The sequence below is a fragment of the Augochlora pura genome, chromosome 10, assembly GCF_028453695.1.
Source record: "Augochlora pura isolate Apur16 chromosome 10, APUR_v2.2.1, whole genome shotgun sequence".
Classification (NCBI taxonomy): domain Eukaryota; kingdom Metazoa; phylum Arthropoda; class Insecta; order Hymenoptera; family Halictidae; genus Augochlora; species Augochlora pura.
The window spans coordinates 18,548,828-18,566,706 of record NC_135781.1 but is presented as its reverse complement, the minus strand read 5'-3'; the positions used below and the strand labels follow the sequence as shown (position 1 = coordinate 18,566,706).

Sequence of the window (17,879 nt, the reverse complement as noted above, 5' to 3'; positions counted from 1 at the left end):
AGAATAAACACCTGTGTGATCTGTTCCATAACTTTTGTCGATAAGTGTACATAATGAATATTTAACGACTAGACATTGACGTTAGTAATAAAAGCTGGGGCGTTTAATAGTAACTATTAAACGCACATTTAATACTAAGGGAAAGTTACGCTTAATTTTAAATTGATGAAATAAAACGAGACGAAAATCAATTGGGATTAAGCTCGACATATCACTCTTACCGGAGATTTTTTCTTTATTAACGTAATGGCAACATAAAGGACAGAATATCGGCAAATAATAGCAACGAGACAATATTTTATTTACTTGCAGTTTCACTTTAATGCGATGGCATAAAATTATGAAATGATAAATTACTAACGGAAGTTTATTTCTTTCGCTTTACCAGTTCACTTTCTCACGAGTGCATAAAATCCGCATTCTAATCGCACCAGCATTGTACCCGGTAATTAAATATGGAAACTCGCTCGATCACTCTCACCGTGATCGAAACTGAAAGCAATTGAATTGAGATACTAAATATAAATTTATTTAAACGTCTCTTCGTTCGACATTCTTTCTACATCGAGGAGATGACACGGTCTTGGTTGAGGATGACACAGAGGCAGCAGAGGCCGTCGATTCGTTAGCCAAGTTTCCTTTGCCCTTTTGATCCGATACAATCGGATCTAATAAAACGCCTAATCGCAACTTCATCACTTACAGCGGATTATAATTAAGAGCTATAACCCCGAAAAGCCAGAAAGCGAAAACCATATTTTCGAAACCAATTAGGGATGCATGTTTATATTGGAGCTGCGAGGAAAGCTGTAAAAGGATATTTATACTGGAGCTATATTAATGGTACGTTAGAATAGCGGCGTCTAAATGATGGAAGGAAAGATTAGAAAAGGAAACTTTTGAAACTTACTTAACTTACGTACATATTTATTTTGTTCCATAATTATTTTCATAGCTTGGAACTGGACCAACACTATTTTTAAATTTGGTGGATGTTTTCAATGTTTTTGTATTTGATTGTTTCATGCTTTTTCATAAATTCGTTAAATCCGTCATCTAACGATTAATCAACGCGGCAAAAGCTGCATTACTAAAACTATAAATAAGCAGTGATCAAGCATTGTCGCTTGGGTCGTTCATTGCAGCCCGAACATAAACGAACCTTAAAGAGCAACGATAACGATAATTTAGGACACGGGAAGAACATTCCACCGGATGATTCTCATATTGGTTACGCGGTAGGATCACGACCTATCAACGACCCGTAAATTAGAGATCACGTCGGTGTCTTCGATTCAATTAACCGGACGGTTCAATTGATACTAGTGCCGCGAGGGCGAATCGGGTTCCATCTGCGAGGAGGATTAATAAAACGAGCAAGGCGTGTGGCAGCGTGGAACGAGGAGAAAGGTCGAGTTGCGGAGAAGCCGAAGAAAGAGAACGTCGCGAAAGAGAACAGAGAGAAAAACCGAGGACTGGAAGGAAAAGATGAAAAAGTAAAAGCTGTGTGAGGAAATACAGGGTGTATCTCATCCATCTTGACCATCTCGAATGTCTAGCTTCCTATTGTTAATATAGGAACAAATCGTTGAAACTTTATGAATATTCGGATTTACAATGCTAATGTTTCCATTCTTTGTCTCAAAGTAGTTTCATCCTTCTGTCTTGTTTAACAGCGACATTTATCCATATTACAAGAAACATTACATTGCAAACCATTTGTGTGTATTACGGATATATTAAATTGTACAATCACCTACTTCTTTTCTTTGTTCAACTGACACTTATTGGATCGTGTTTGCGACAGTCATGCGGACACGAAGATTTTTTTAAATTTCTATTATAGGGACATTGCACTTCCTTATACATTTTCAATTAATTAGCAACTGACGCATAAAATTGAATATAAAAACATTTTCTTTAAGGAAAGGGATCTTTAGTATTATTATGATGCAAATTGGAATTATTTTTAGGTTAAACAATTTTTGAAATAATTAATTAAAGTTATGCAATGAGTTTAAGGTGATTGAGACATTTATCCTAAGTACACTTCGGCTTTAGTTTGTCCCACTTTCGAATACGAATATATATATGGGTTTTTTAGAGAAAATATCACTCGCGTTTATTGAGAATATTCAACAGGGATTTCCAAGTTTTACCATCTTGTTTCACCGAGTCACCTATATCAATCTTATACGGTAATTACGATAACATCTTACTACGACTGGGATTGATGCTCCTTGATCAATGCCGTATCATCTCCGATCTGTTACTTGCATACAAACTAATTGATCATACTACATATTTCCTATCCTCGAACTTTCAAAAAACTCAACTTTTATGCACCGATCCGTAACCTCGCATATTCTCTTATTTTTCTCATAGGAGTACATCGTTCACTAAGGTCAGTGTGCCAGTTACTGTGCCCATTAAAAGTTACGTCCGAACAATCGACGAATTAAATAGTTCTTTTACCTATATCGCTATATATTCTATGTATAGAACACAAAATGTTTAACAGAGTGTACGAAACCTTTTTGAGCGAGTTACTGTGCAAATATAAGTTTGAATAACTACCACGCAGTAATTGAGTTTTCATTTTTTTAATAACTGCGTATCAGTTATTCAAACTTATCTAGTTACTGATGTGTGTTAATTTCTATACACTCGCCTAGTTACTGTTTGTCAATTTCTGTACACTGATATAATTACTTTGTTTCAATTATTGTGATCAGTTCTAGATAAACGTTCTCTCACATTTTTAAGTGAACATGTTTTCACTATAGGGGGTGAACGGGATGCTTTAAGGAATTGGGACACCCGGTATAAGAGACGGAACGACGAGTCGGGGAGTGAGACGAAGCAGAAGTGAACGAAGGTGTTTGGGAGGAAGAATGTGGAAGGAAATAGTCCCGGAGGGGAAACTCGGACTATCAATTATCCGAGTCGTTGAAAGAGAGCCGATGCGCGCATAAGTGTCGACGTTACATAAGTTCTATGCGACTGGAAGGTAATGCACCTCGTGGCCCGAAGGTACGGAGTCACGAAGCCATGGAGTTCGTCTAGGAGGGTTTGCCTTCTAGATTCTACTGGTAGAATACGATCCCTTCCGCGATTCGACGTGGCCTTTCGAACGTAATCCTCACTTCGATTTTATCGAGGAAGGGTAGAAAGATTCAGAGAATTGACAAATATCGACACGTGAATGGGTTGAAAGCGAAGCAGTATAAGTCCATTAATCTTAAAATTTAAGCAATAAGGATTTCACGAATTAGATGTAAAAAATAACAATGCCGCTAATAACGCAAAGCACAATTGTTAATATGAGAAGATATAAAGTGAACTTAACCAGAGGAGAAGCAAAAGAATAATGTTAATGTGTTTTTTTTAAATCTTTTTTTTTTAAATTCCCTCTGAATAATTTTGTTTAATCGTTCTGTAGTCTATATCAGTGCTTCTATTTATTGTTTTACTTATGTAGAAACCGACCGTTGATTTATTAATTATTATTGATTTATTATTGATTTATCGACGGTTAGGTTCTGCGATCAAGATGTGTTTGTACTACGTTATATTTCCAACTTCTTAAAGTCGTTCTGTAAAAAGAGAGAAATTTAGCTCCTACATTTTGCAGTTGATGCAAATTAGTTTTGTCTTGAACATTTTTCGCATGTTCCAACAATAAATACGATAGAACACTAATTATCCCATCAACATTTTTTTAATTGCATCTTCTAACTGAACTCAACAAAAATAGTTAAGTATCGCAAGTTTTTTATTTATTTTGACATTCCACCTAATTACTACTTTGGAAAAAATTATCTGCACATTTTCTAGCAAGTTAATCTAACATTTATTTATATTATATTATAATATATGTTTCAATAAAGAAATGTAAATGAACATTTCTTCTAAAAAGGTTTTCGTCATATCAAGAACTGTGAAAGAAAAAGTCAGAAATTAGTCATTTTTATTGGTTTGGTAATTCTAGTGTTAAATTGTGCACATTTAATTTTGTTGTAGGTGCAAAAAGTCCTCACTCTAATAATTATAAATATAATTAATATTAACGGTATCTTTTCATTAAAGCAATTTTTAATTTTTCTTTGTAGAATAATTTTGTAAAAAAATTTTGTAAAAATTGGATCAGATGAGATATATTGTTTTGGAATGCGCTAAAGCCTTTAGTTTTCTAGACAATAATGGCTAAAAAATGGTTTTCAAAAATTGCAATTGATTAGGATGATATAAAAAGTAGATAATAATGTCTTTTTTTATTAGATTTATGTTATAGGCCGAGATAAAAAGGTTAAAAGAATGTGACTGTTTTACCTTGTTTCGCCATTCCAAATAATTGAAGTTTTTAAAATATATGTTCTAGGCATTGTCTAATAAACCAATCTGTTTAACATCTCAATATAATACCAATCGTTTGGCTCAATTATAAAATACCATTCCATTTCAAAAGATGAACAAAGACTTTTTACACCGACAGTACTTTTTTTCTACTGTAAAGCATTCGACACAAGCTTTCTTCCACCCTCGGTCTCGAAGAGTTGCAGGCGAAGGTTACTTTTACTTTCCTCCCTTGATTTCTCGCTCAATAGATTATGACATAAGACAGATGTCAGACTTTGAAAGTTATGAAAGGTATCTAAGAGCAATTTTCTGCGCATTTCAGTTCAAACGATCCGGTCATCAACGACGACAGCGCGAGACTGTAAAATAAATCAACGTTGACACGAGATCGAGGAACAAGGATACACTTTAGAATTTCTTCTTCCCACGAGAGAAACGCGAGCCTTATAATACTTGATAATGATCCGGCAAGGATCCAAGTAATAATGGTAATAGCGCCGCCGAATGACAGAGATAATGACGATGTAATGCGAATGTTAATGTAACCCGTGGGCGGACGTCGTAAAATTGGTCGCAAAGGTAACAAAGGGGTTCTTACCGCTAAGAGGTATCAAATTATAACATCGTTCTCGCGTAAAATCTCACGACAATAGATTACGCACTCAATTTCACCATCCTCTTAAGGATTTTACTGTCTAGATAAAACCGACATTTAAAGCGGAAGAATTTGTTTTTACACAGCCATTTTCACCATAATTATTTCAACGGTCTTAACGCACAGGCTAGATTATACAGAGTGTCTCTGAAAGGCATACAAGCGGTTACCTTATTACAAAATATGATAACAATGCTGAACAACTTTCTTCCGTTTGAGATTTATTTCTCAAGAAAATCGAGTTTAAAAATTCACTTTCTATAGTCCTCGCCCGACACGAGGGCATCTTTATGTCTACATTCCCCCTCTTACTAACTGCCTTACTGCTGCAGTTAATAAGAAGAGAAATGTAAACACAAAGGTGCCGTCTTGTCGCGTGAGGACTATACGTATCTTGCCCCTATTTAAAATTAATTATAGTCTTTTCTATTAAAAATCTATTATAACTAAATTTGTACCATTACCACTTTCAGAAAATTATTTTATTATTTTATTTATTCTGCATATCTCATATTTTTTTCATGAGTCACACTCATTTATCACATATCTATTGTCGCATACTGTTACACATCTCTGACGTTGTAAGACTTCAAAGAGGTTGCACAAAAAATTTTTTAACGAGTCTCTAAAGTTCATTATTCCAAATCAATCATTATTTACAGAAGGTATTAAGTTTCTTTCACTTTTTCTAGAAAACAAAATGTGCAGTACATGTCACATTTATTTTCCATACAAAATTTAATATTATATTCATCTCATAAACAATATATTTAATCGAAAATCTGAAGGACCCCGTAACTTTATTGTTGTCACAAACTAGAATGTCCGCAATTAAGGTGTAAATAAAAATAAGTGATTCTGTTATCGATATCTGAACATTCTAGCAAACATTGGCGTATAATAAATATAAACTGTCCTTTCGTTCGAAGAAATTGTTACAATCGAGACACTTCTAATAATTCTAACTGTGAAAGAGTTGGCTCGGTAAAGGGTTAAATAAATAAAAAATTGAGAAGCGCACGCAACGTGATTTCTAAAAACTAGACGTACATCTGGAGGACATAAAAATGATATAATAAATTAGTTACATTTATTCGCTGTGCTACTTATTTTGAATGGTACCTGACATAACAGATTGTTAACATCAATTCAAGCGGGAAATAAAAATTAGTGAGATATTGCACGGCAGAGTTCCTTGTAGCTATTTCAGAGAATCGTATGAGGGTTAAAGCGATACCGATCTGCCGACAGTCTTTTGCTGGAAACTAGAGAGACCAGAATAGGCTAATAATCCGACTCGTCACGCGGCATCCTAAATCTTCGCTCGTAAAAAGAACTGGGTGGAAACGAAGCGGTGTTCTACTAAGCGTTCCCGATCGGAAGGACCGGGGGATTAACGGAACATCGAGCTCGTTAAACTCGTTGCACCGCGCAGTTCACGCTGCACGTGTGATCGTTAAAATCTTCCAACTTTTTTGCCATTTCGTCAGCCGTCCGCGATCGTACTTTCTCGCTCGACGGGGCGCCATCGTTCGCCTCGTTTACGGGCGCGTGTATATCGACTGATACAGGGACACGAGTAAATCACGGTGCAACGGGTGCAGCGAAGCCTGGATTCCTTCGTCGTGCAAATGGACCAGTTGAAAATAGGCCGGTGAACCCGATGGGGGAAGCATAATTAATGCGACCCCGTCGATGTTGTGCGTGCGCGACGCGGGCGACACTAAATGACAGCATTATAGCGGGACGATTAAACATCTCCGAGTTATATTCGGAGTTGGCTAATATTTATAGAGAAATCAAATCAAATGGTATGTCAAATCGAACATATTTCATATGCAAACGTTATGATTTGTTAAATACGTTACTTCGTTAATTATTTTCACAATTTATTTTCTATTTTACGCTTTATATTATTGTAATAAAAGATATTCTACTTTAGATTATTACAGTAAAATATCTATCTTCATATTTTAACTTTAGATTATCTTATTTCATATTTTACATTTTTAAAATAAAATATTTACTTTATGCTCTAGCAATGGATTAATAAAATAAAATATTTCATTTATTAAAAATCGTAAGTTTGAGTAATCAAAAGCTTGATTATGGGAAAAGTAGATTAGATATAGAACAATTTTGTTATCGCGATTATAGCGATACTTCATAAACGCAGACATGAAATTAAGACGTGTCCACATTTTCGTTATAGAAAGCGTGGACGAACATGTAAGAACTCGCGTCGATTGAACGTGCAACGAAATTCCAGATTAAATTACTTTTACTTCCTAAGCTTCCATGTAATTGAACGCGTTTCTTGTTACCCGGTATTACATATTATCCTTTACGTATTCGCCGTCTAGTATGTGGCGCTTGCCGCCGTGTACGTATCTACGCCTGTTGCTTATTTAATATTCGGACGTCGCGGTGTGATAAGGAAACATTCATAAATCACCTGGCAATAAACTCGGGCCAATAGAAATTCCATCGTGACCGATCGAAACGATACTTGATTCGCGTTGACGCTTTATGGCATGCTATTTTAGTCGCAACGTACTCTTAAGGTTTCATTTAATACGGCATACAAAATTATTTTTACCGATTTCATACATCGCGATCAGGAGAATTCGTTTTCGAAACAATTCAACGAATTTGTGAAGCAGATGCGCCTCGTGTATTTGTAACGATGCATGCGTAAAGCGCAGTTGCATACATGTTACAAAAATGTGTTTGTTTAAATCCATTGAAAGTTTTTTGAGCAAGCTATTCAATCCTCATTTGTTCATCGTGTTCATTTTGTGGAGATTTTTAATAAATAGTATGTTCCACAATTTGTTTAATTTGTTACATTTGCTTAGTGGAATGACGCTAGCAACCTTATTTTTAATTTACTTAATTTCATCTTAGGCTTTCACTTTCGAAAGAGGGAGCATTAAAGTCAACTATTAACATCTTATTTATTAAAACATTTATTACAATAGCTTTTATTTGCTAACATTTTATTTACTCTGAGGCACCACGAAAAATTGCTAGATTATTTTTCAAAGTAACTTTTACACTCTTAAATTGATACTTACGAATTGATACTTACTTAATGTATATGTTACTTAATGTAAATTGATACTTACTTAATGTCTCATGTATACAATACGAAAACGACACGAAATGAAAATACTATACGTTGGAGTAAATGCCACAATAATTTTCTTAGTACACTATATTAATATAAATAATTTGAAGGACTATGGTGGAGGTTATTGTAGTTTGTGATCAATTTTTTAAGAAATTCTTAACTATTAATTTACAATTTAAAAAAAAAAGAATTATTAGGAAACTGCTAGTGCCGATGTTACTCCAAGGAACAAATTAAGGACCGATAAGAATTAATTAATGAAATCATTTTATTCCTACCAGAATTAATTGAATTATAATTTACAAGCATGCAACTCTAGAACTCAGAACTACATACTTCGAATCAGATGTTGTTACAAGGTTAACGAAGAAACAGGTAGCGATTTGCTTCGAAACCTTAGTTGCGAAGATGATAGGTACATTTTTTAATCATTTCCGTAATTTTCCGTCTCGTTTCGTTTTTAATTCCGCGGAACATTTATGTAGACGCGTTCCGCGTGCAACTGAAAGAATTCTGTTGCTAAACAGTGAAACGCCTCAGCGTTTTTCAAAATTCTTATCTTACGGTTCGCGTTTAATTGCATCAAGTTGCCGAGAAACGTGTGCCGTATACAATTAGTAACAGAGAGATGATTTCGACCGGAAGGAGGAAACGCGGCAAAGCTAATTAAAAAGGATGTCGGCTGTCGATCAAAATTGTGCAGTACGATGCACCGGAGATACTGGACGATTAAGTAAGTGACAGCTTCTAGACTCTCTTTTGAACGCTAGAAACGCTCCTGAAGTCCGAGTATAGCTTGAATTTCGAGTGCACTGCGAATACGGGAAATGAAACATCATTACTTATGAGTTGCGGCAGCCAACAGACTTTGAAACTCATCTCTATGACTTGTATGTTTGTTTTCTAGTCGGCTTTCGCCACATTACTCATTGCTAGCTTCAAAATATCCTAACTTCGCCTTATTCAGCGACTGCTGCGTCTAAAGACTACAGTCTAATCATTAGGTTGTATCATAAATCATGCGAAGCAGTAGTCTTCGAGATTCGGTTAGTTCTATGGGAAACTGTTCACTAATTTGTATATTTATGGGCCCTTTAAACACGATTCGATGCTTCTATATTTTAATTATTAATTGGAAGGTTTAAAAGCCAATCTCAGTGTAAGTCCATTCTTGTATAAATAATTTACGTACTGCAAATAGATCTTTAAGAAAACCAAAGATAATTGTAGAACGTTAAAAAATAATTTTTTTCAAATTAAAACGTCACTTGCTAGTTTGTTAATAAATATGTTGGACTTTTTGGTACTTATTCTGAGAATATTCTCCGAGTAATGTGAGTTAAGACTATATTTATATCTTATAAACAATTCAACATTACTGAGCATATCTGACAGTATTCATGTTATAAGAAACTGTTTAGGAGTAACTATGCTCATACATATCGCAAAGTTCAACATTGTATGAGCATTATTCCAATTGTTACAAGGAGGGAAGAAATATTTACATGTCTGTTAATTCCATTTGACGTTACAATAATTACAGAAAAATAAATGCTTGCATATATTATATGTATACAACATAATATTCCTTGTATCTATTATAAAAGTATCTGCATGTGCAGGTTTTCTTTCGTACAATATCTGTAACATGTATACAATGCTACAGTATAATATACTAGTATAGAATACAATTATATTGCATTATATAAAAATATACAGAAGTATATTATAGTTGCCTATTAGATGTGTCAAAGAAAATCTGTACTTCCAAATCATTTTATTTCTTACATCGTCATACTTATCCAGTATACCAAATGTTTAGTGCAAAAGTTTCTTGAGTAGACAGCTGACCTCTATAAACAATTACAATTATCTACATTAAGTCGAATAGAACATAATAACCTCTTTACATACTTCGAAAGTATTGTCTTTTGTGCATTCGACAGATCCAGTTTTGTCGTAAATGAATGAAGAGCCACAGTTTACTAATGAATATCCAGGAAATTCAAAAGTATGGATCAGGATCATTCGGATCTTGGCATCTGGATCATCGAAAAACAGCGATCGAATCCCACACGAAATTTCGCACTAGAACTGACTTCTATCGAGTACGTGCTGAACTTGATCCCCATCTTTAGTGACAACTTTCAGATAAGGAGATATACGTTTAGAGACGGCGCAAAGTGCGAACCGTTCGTTTCTAGCGTCACGGATGACAGCAACTAATTGCTTGACGCTGTTGGTACGCGTGCACGTAACGCACGTGTTTAAAAGGTTTCTGGTTACGAGTGATTTATGGTAGCTCATAATGTCACGGAAGGTTCGGTCTGCATCTTTTGGTTCATTTAGGGCAGTCGTTTCCCGCAATGGTTTTATCTCGACGCGGCTAACCCTCGTCACGACTAACTGAATTTCCCATAAAAGATATTAGACTACTGATGATGACCATCTTACGGCCGGTGTACGGATCATCAATTACATGGAACAGTGTTAAGGAACGAAGTAATAAATTACATTCTGTAATAAAGCAATAAATTAAGATGCAGTTGTCTGTATGGATTATTGTATTCTTAATGGTGGGTCCTTGCAGCAGATGTTGCTCACCGCTTTTTTTTTTTGCAATTTGGAACACCGTTTTTATGAATTCTCGTAATTAATTTTGCTTTTAGAGAGCACAATAGAACTGTCAGGATTTTATTGTGGAATACGCAAAATTAAGAAGTAATTAAAAAGAATGAATATTCGAACTTAACGTGACTACTTATATATACATATATAACATACAATAGAAATACTAATATGTATATATGTAAATACTAATATTTTATTACGGACAAGATCAAACCACATGTTGCGCGTACGACTGCTGGCTCAAGAAGAAGGAAGAATCGCATTTAGGGAACAATAGACTCGCTACAACTCATCAACGCACGCGCATTCTAATTATACAACGGCATGGGCCAGTGATGCCCAAAAATAACTAGATAGAGCTGATTACACTAGAAATTAACCTATTTCTAACGAGAACTATAAATTTCAGGTGTAGTATATAAAAAAAGTGTGCGACGGAAGCTTTAAAAAAATAGACTTTTTTAAAGGAAAAGGAAAATATGTAAGATTAGTCTTAAAAATTTGATTTTCTGTACACGTTAGGTACGTTAAAGAAATAGAAATCGAGAGAATTAATTATTGTAAATCTTAGTGAAATCTCTGATAGTAAAAAGAGCGAATACAGATTATTAGTTTTAGAATCAATAAATACAGAGCCAGAAATTAATAATCTGCGATTAATCGTGCGTCGTAAATCAGAATCGTAATTTGTGATCACGAAGTGAAAGATTATGCCAAGTACCTACTCCAGCAATCGTATACATCAGCATGAAATTATATACTTCTTTGAATGAGATTAATATACCAAGATCAGACTGATCAACCGAGATTCAGCTTTCAAATAATTCACGATATTAATAAATGCCAAGAAGTGTCGCAATCTATTATCTTCTAACTTCGAAGGACACGAATAACAATTTCAGTTAAAGTGATTTATAGAAATTTTTTAATTTCTAACCTTTACAGTAGAAAACAAATAAATTTTATTTACTTATGAATCTTACACTTTCATATAAACTTATATAAAATCCTAACTTTTATTAGCAATTTATATATAAATTCGATTTTTATTCAGATTTACACATTGGTCTTATATTTTTAAATAATTGTATGAAATTTTTATGTCAATAAAATTATGTATCAATCATTTTGATAAAATTTCATAAATTTTATCTTTTTTATAAATTTGCTTATAAATTTTATATTTTTACATAACTTCGTCGAAATTTAAATAGCATTCCAATCTTCATTATAAACTTATAGAATAATCTGAGTCGTGTTTCTAATTTATGCGTAAGATTAATTTGAAAGTTCGAGTCACGAAAGTTCGCACGCATTTAATGAAACTGGTTAAGCATACTCGTCGGTGATAAAAATAGAACAGCATGGTTTTAAGTAAAACAACTCTCTTTGTGTAGAGTTGCAGGTATTGGGTACCGGTTTTAAGTGTATTCAATCCTGCGTCGCGAACTATTCATTTCTCCTGCCATCAACGACGACATTATTCATTTCACCTTTGATCAAATGCCGCCATCACATAAGATTATCGGGATCCTCAACTTTCTTCGGAGTTTTCCATTTGATGTATCATCAGGCAAAAAGCTACCTATCTTCCCATGGTAGCTATCGAAGAAACTGCAATCCTCACGTTCCAGAATATTCTTGTGCAGCAAATAAATTAATCTTAGTTTGTCAGCTGCGAGATAGTATCGAGTCTAGCAAGTTAGCGTACACAGGAGTGCAATTAATTCTCCATTAACCGGCCATGTTAATGTCAACGAGCTCGTAGAAAACTTAACAAATCGCTACAGACGATTTTTCATGGATCCCCGCGAATCATTCATTATGTCTACGACCGGGAATAAAAATAACGTATGCGCAAAAGCAGAACTATTTCGTATCATCATGAGAATTAGTCTGCGTTGTTAAACAACTGTCAATTGTATGCATTCTGTTGGCATCATTGAGACGTTTTCATGCTACTTATTAATAATAGTAAAAATGATAGTACTTTGATTTGGGTAAGGATGAAACTGAAAGATATTAATGGAACTAACTTTTATCCGTTTCTCTCATTTCTACAGTTAGCTATATTTCTACAGTTGAAATGAAAGAAAATGTTATACTTGAAATTTGATTTGTTTTTTCGTGTAGAAACACCCCCTTTCCAGTTGCACCACCGATGGTGGGCACTCTGTGTATATTCATAATAATAGTTTTTCCGATAAGATGTTTTTGTTGTTGTGAAAATAATATGGCGAAATTAAAGTTTTCTTTTAAGAAAAATATTATCGCACTGAGAAATCTATATGCAATGTTGTTGCAATTTATTCTTCAAAGTATTTCAGTTTTAGTGGTCAGGTACTGATTATGTAAACAGAACTGGATAAAATTTTATTTGTATGATGGTTAGGAAATAAAGATTAACGAATAAAATTTTACTTTTCACTATCGAATAAATTGTGTTGATACAAAATAGTTCAACATCATTGATCAATATAACCAAAAGTAATAGATTTTCCGCTGCAATATTTGAAAAGAAGATAATTATAAAAAGGAGTACGTAAGAAATAAGTTCGTAAAGTATGAAAAAAAACGCTGTCTCTTCTATCATTTTTATTCAAATCGTATTTGAATAAAGTCTTAATAGGACAAATTTTTATCCAAATTTTTATTCGATGCAACGTCCTTGTTAGGAGATCGGCTGACCGTGACTCTAACGTGTTTCGGTACTGAGGGATAGGAGAGTGTGAAAGGTCTTGAACAAAATCTACTCTTGTTGGTTAGCTCTTAACCCAGGCGATTTATTGGTGCACTTCTGCAGGGCCGGATTCGCTCCCTGTGGTCTCCTGGTTCGCCTTCTCTGGCGCGGTCTGTTTGGCCCAGGTGCCGCTCCAGGTCCTTTGCAATAAGAAATATTGGCCGGAGCCACCAGCAAAATTAATAAAGATGTCAATTCAGCTATTTTGTTCTGCATCTCAGCTGGTCAGCAGCGAAACGCGTGCTCCAGCGAGAAGGGGGGGAGGGGGGGCACTCAGTCGTTAAACCATACCGAGTGAGCCAGCTGCTTGGCCGCACCGATGCCTCCTTGGAAAGACAAGGAAAGCATTCGGCGGCGAGCGCGTGGATCGTACGTTGTTTCCGAAACCACGGTCTCGCTCTCTCTAGACAAGGACAGCCGATGTCTCGTCGTGTATATTACGACGGTCGACAAACGGCCGCGCCACGCAGATTCGGAATATTCCGTCGAATTTGCGGGCAGTCCTGGCTTGAGAGATGCACTTCTGTTCGGCACTCGTCTACTGGAGGTCGTAAATCTCCAGCAGATCTGTTCCATGAGCGACACGACGTTGGCTCTCTGATCGAAACTTCTCACTCCTCATCCAAGGTGCATAGGCCTCGAGGAGCAACGGGGAGAGGGGTGGCTTCTAGGATCTGCAGCTTCTCTGCTATGCCCAATACATCCCGTTGAGCAGCGTCCTTTGACAACTACCGGAGCTCGATCTCACTAGGCAAGGGTGGGTCGTGCACCTCCCACAAGCTTGCCTAGCGTGGTTTCGACCACGTCGGAACCAAATCGGATTCAACAGTCTAGCGAGTCAGGGAAAGATTGTTAAAGCGACCCGATCATTCTGCACGTGCACTGTAAAAGTATAGGACGGGCAGAACTGGGACTGTTCGCTTATCACCTGATTGCTTTGTAACGGCGGTACAAACTCACAGCTCGAGCACAGCAATAGTGCAGGCCGAACGGAGGGTGTAGACTTTATTTATCTAATTGTGCCGGAGAAAGCACAGCACAACTAAAGTTACTGTTCGGCAGAAAGCACGCGAACGGGATGCACATTCGGCTCCTTATCCTTACCGAAAGCTCGAATCTGGCTGCTCCCAGAAAATAGCCTCTGGTGACCTCTTTGCCTTTGTTGCACGACAAGGATGGCACTCGGAAACCGATGTGTCCTAAGCGAGGTTCACAGCACAAATCTTCTACGCCCCATGTTCGGAGGTGCCCACAAAGAGTAGTGTTCACCATGTTCGGGTACCGTCGCGGTGCGTCGGCTAAATTCGGGAGGTGAGCGTTGCCTCTCTAACTTGCCGATTCCCTCTCTCTCTATACCTGATTACCAGACAAATTTACGGTGACCGTTAAATTTGCCTTGTCCTTTGTCTATCGTCCCGATTTCGATATCGTCTCTATTATCGTCCGTTTTTACCGAGGTCACCGAGTTTCAACGATCGCCGAGTCGAAGATTTTCGACCGGGAATCGCGACTCTAAACGTTCTCAGGCAAAAACTAACTTCGATAAAAACTTCGTATCGCTTTCGAGGAATTCGCTTCGAAAATTAACGCGACATTTAAACATTCTTATCACCAGTCTGTCTAACATTAACCTTCCTATACCCGCGCATTGGTCTATCAGACCAATATATCGTGCGCGGGTAAATGTGTTAAGAGCGCTTATGTTTATCGAAAACACGTCAAATTTCACGATATATTAAACGATTAGCAGAGAAGTGTGACGGAAAATCGTGTCTTTTGTTTTAAGTTGATATTAATGTACCGTTAATGTTCGTATTATCACTCGTGCTGCATTTTATTGCAATTCGACCGGAATAAATAACCGGAGCTGACGCTACAGTGTCACAGTACGAACCGTACCAGCAGCAACAACAAGCATCATGGAAGCTTTCAAACTTATGTTCAACGTCGTCGCCTTAATGGTGGTCGCCTTCATCTCTTTCGGCTATGCTGCACCCGAGGCTGATCCTTCTGCGGAAGCAGTAAGCATATTATTCTTTGTATACATTTCATACCGATTCTAGTAGACACTCATTCTGTGAATGCATTGTGCAGGATGCTGATGCTGATCCCATAAACTGGTTGAAGCTCGGTAAGAAGATTGTTTCGGCTCTAGGATAATTCGACCGATTATTCGACCGATTATTCAACATATTATTCGATGGATTATTCTGTCTGAAATAAATAGAATTTCATGAAGTGAAATATGTGCGTGGTTTATTAAATATTTTCACCCCGTACCCAACAAAATTTCGGCACAAAATTAACGCGATCGTCGACAAACCACCATAGAACATTTCAAGCATTGCAACCGGATCCAGACGTATTATCGGAACACAAAAATACAAAAATAAGTCTGCAGCGTTATTTTTCGTTTGTGCTTGCAAAATATTGATCCTTATACTCCTGCATCTGCTTTCGGAATTGTCGTACGGAGTTTGCTATGTCCCTGCACACTGACCGGTAATGGAATTCCAATCGCCACACTATGGGGCGATTATTATTGAAATATTTTTTTATTGAAATCCCATATTCATGTAATATTTTGATACCTCACAATTAGACACGAAGTCTGTAATAAAATTCATTTCTTCATAACATTTATGAAAAACTACGTAATTATAGAAGACAACTACTAATCTAAAAATGATAGATAGTAGAATACAACTCTAAACTAAAAAATTGATTTTTATGTTTATATTTATATTAATCTCATTCTGAAGAAACCTTTAATAAGATTATTTCTTCGATATTATTTCTAAATAGCAACGGAATTATAAAATACAAATGTTGCTAATTAAATTACTTAATGAAATTATTCGATGGTGTCAAATAAAATTTTATTTTTATCCTTATCCGTTATTCGAATTTTCGCCCAATTTTGTCACACATGTATTAGGTTGGTGCATATGAAAAGTCAGATTTTTGAAAATGAAAAATGATGATCTGAAGGCATTGATGGAAACGGATCGAACTGTATCCACGAGGGAACTGGCTACCAGAATGAAAGATGACCATACAACAATATTGCGACATCTTTCTGAAATTGGCAAGGTGAAGAAAATGGATAAGTGGGTACCGCACGTAAACTAACCGAGCGAAATAAGCTGGATCGGTTGAATGTATGCTCATCGTTACTATCCCGATTTCATCGAGAGTCATTTTTCGATCGAATTATTTATGTACCTGTGATGAGAAATGGGTTCTGTACGACAACAGGAAAAGGTGTGCTCGGTGGCTTGATAGGGATGAGGTTTGTTAAGGCGAGAGTTTTAGAAATGACTTTGTGGTATGGCCGACCATCTGTGAGTCTTTCAGCAGTTCGTTTAGGGTTATTGCAGTCTCTATAGCGGACCGGTCTGCAGCCAACATGTGGCACATAAAATCAAATAGATTTCAGGATGATGAAGGTAATGCCATTATTTAGTCTCACAGGTCCAAGAAGCCCTGCCATAAAGTCCCAAGACTAAGGAAAAAGAGAATCGTCCGCCAGGTATCGGTATCGGCATCGGCGATCCTGGCCAGCTGGAATTTCCACGCGTTGCCAAAACACCCGTCCACCCGCGAGTGCAAGCGGCACCACAGACAACGTGTTTCGGGCACATTGGATGGGATGGCTAGGTTTTCCTCGACTCCGGAAAAGGGAGAGACGCTTAAGGCTCAAAAGAGGGGTTGAGGCAGAAGTCGCGAAAATCAGAATAGATTAGGACTTCAAACAGAATAGTGCAAACAGTTAAACGGTACAGATTCAAACAGCAAATAGTATAGATCCAAATAGCAAACAGTATAGTACAGTATAGATACAAATAGACAGTAGAACAGTACAGTGCAGAAGATATAGAGATACGCGAACGGTTAGGCTGCGCGTCAAAAATAAGATCAATCATTTAGTCCCACATCAGTGGGTGGTCCTTCGAGTTTAGTAGGCACCAAGTGCAATATTCAGAGGATCTCGAGCATACATCTGACGAGTCCTCAACAAGGTTTGTGCCCATACTCCAAGGCCATCGCTTCATCCACGGAAGATTTTAATCACAGTTTGGTGGAATGCGACTGGGGTAATTCATTACTCGTTCCTTCGAACTGGGGAGACAATTACGGCCGAAAATTACTGCCAGTACATTGATGAGATGCACAATAATTTGAAAATTATACGCCCATCACTTGTTAATCGACATAGCCCACTGCTTCTCCATTACAATGCTCGGTCGCATACATCGCACGAAACAATTCCAAAGTTAAATTAATTGAAATATCAAGTTTTGCAGCATCCAGCCTATTCACCGGATCTCTCGCCAATCGACTTTCATTTTTTTAACATT

The 17,879-nt window shown here is 36.6% G+C and overlaps 1 protein-coding gene and 1 long non-coding RNA gene across 5 annotated transcripts in view; one reads left to right on the top strand and one right to left on the bottom strand.

The window, feature by feature from the left end:
• Positions 1-17,879, bottom strand: part of Smash (smallish) — a 324,377-nt gene that overhangs the window by 95,433 nt on the left and 211,065 nt on the right. The window lies entirely within an intron of this gene.
• LOC144476333 (uncharacterized) lies at positions 15,404-15,762 on the top strand. The gene is made up of 2 exons (XR_013495000.1): positions 15,404-15,539; positions 15,613-15,762. It is a non-coding gene; the product is annotated as an uncharacterized LOC144476333 (long non-coding RNA).